Source organism: Lucilia cuprina, chromosome 3 (genome assembly GCF_022045245.1).
Source record: "Lucilia cuprina isolate Lc7/37 chromosome 3, ASM2204524v1, whole genome shotgun sequence".
Taxonomy (NCBI): domain Eukaryota; kingdom Metazoa; phylum Arthropoda; class Insecta; order Diptera; family Calliphoridae; genus Lucilia; species Lucilia cuprina.
The window spans coordinates 3,327,010-3,329,009 of record NC_060951.1 but is presented as its reverse complement, the minus strand read 5'-3'; positions in this window follow the sequence as shown (position 1 = coordinate 3,329,009).

The following is a 2,000-nucleotide window of genomic DNA, read 5'->3' as shown; positions in this document are numbered from 1 at the left end:
TCTAGTTCAGTTCTAGTTCAGTTCTAGTTCAGTTCTAGTTCAGTTCTAGTTCTGTTCTAGTTCTGTTCTAGTTCTGTTCTAGTTCTATTCTAGTTCTGTTCTAGTTCTATTCTAGTTTTGTTCTAGTTCTGTTCTAGTTCTGTTCTAGTTCTGTTCTAGTTCTGTTCTAGTTCTGTTCTAGTTCTTTTCTAGTTCTGTTCTAGTTCTGCTTTTCTCTGCTAGTTTTTTTTTTCAACTGCGGTTCTGGGTTTATGAAGACAACCGTGTCCTTCTATAGTTGCATTACGAAGCCATCTCTTCTTGCTTATTACAAGCTTTTTATCAATTAAGCGCTGTTTTAAAAAACTAAAAGTCAACATTCGAAATTACTTCCTGTTCACCATTATGTAATAAACCTTGTTTATGATAACAATATTTTTTGTACAAAAAATACTGTTTGTCTTTTTTCACTTGTTTTTATGTTTGTTTAAATAACAGCAAAAAAAGTTCAAATATTTGCATGCTGCCCTGGTGTCTGCCCTAACAACCTTGTTTTTTTTTTTTTATTGAAACTCACTTTCGAGGACGTTGTTTTCTAGCAGAAAAAACAGCCTTGTATATTTTGCTTTTCCAAGGGAAGTTGAAAAAAGATAAACAAATATTACGCAAAAAATCAGAATTGTGAATAATTTGTTATTAAGTGGAAATGAAACTGTGTTTGTCAAAAAAAAAAAAAAAAAAAACAAATTAACAAATGGATTTTATTATACTTTTTAAAGGACTAAAACTTTTCATTTTTGTAAAAATCCTATAAATTTTTTTTTTTTAATTTTGACTTCATTGTTAATATAAGCCGCATTAAAATTCTTTTGAATAGCAATTTCCACTTACACTGCTTGCTGGAAAAATAATTTCCTTTTACTTATTTGATTACTTCTTATAACTGCTTTAATGTCCAGTCTGTCCGTCCCATAAATACACCATATATTACATTCTTTTTTTAAGAACAATCACTAATTAAAGAAATTATTCCTCGGCTCCATTAAAGGCAGAACTCTCTTTCATACATAATATATAAGAATAATTGTTAAAAATATCACATACATTTACCTGATGCAACAAACCAAACAAAATGAAGACAACAACTATACGCAGCATTCCTCTCTAATGGAGAAGACCAGTATAATGTATTCGTGTAACACTGTAAGGAGAGTTTATTGGTTTTCCGTTGCTGTGCAATAAAAGGAAACCAACGTAATAACTGTAAGTGCAGCCTTTGGCATGTTTCGGTTTGTTGGTTCAGTTCATGGTATGAGCGTTCAATGAAAAGCCATATTAAAGTCAATGAATGCGTATTTGTATCTTCTTATTCATATGACTACGCTCCACAGACTACGCACATAAAATTCCTTTTAACTTTGAGTTTTTTCCCTGTTGCCTACCCAATTTGGTTGCCTTATATAAAGGATAATGTGGAAGATTTTTTTATTAAACCCATTAAAATTGGAAATGTGGTAATAAAATTAAATAGGAATATGAATTTTTTCCCAATATATAAAAAAAGTTATTGTTAATGTTGAATGAAAGAGGCTTTTAATGAGATGAGAGTCTAGTTGGTTGTACAACAGAAAGTAATTGGCAAAATAAGTTATTTGATAAGTCAAAAGAAAAAGTAAGCAAATCTATAGTCCTATCTATTGTCTAGTATGTATTCAAATCTTTTGTCGATTCTATTGTGTAGCTTATAGTCTATAGAATACTATATAGTCTAGTATATTGTCTAGTGTATAGTCTAGTCTATAATCTAATCTATAGTCTAGTCTATAGTCTAATCTTCAGTATAGTCTATAATCTAGCCTATAGTCTAATCTTCAGTATAGTCTATAGTCTAGTCTATAGTCTAATCTTCAGTATAGTCTATAGTCTAGTATAGTCTAGTCTATAGTCTAGTCTATAGTCTAGTCTATAGTCTAGTCTATAGTCTAGTCTATAGTCTAGTCTATAGTCTAGTCTATAGTCTA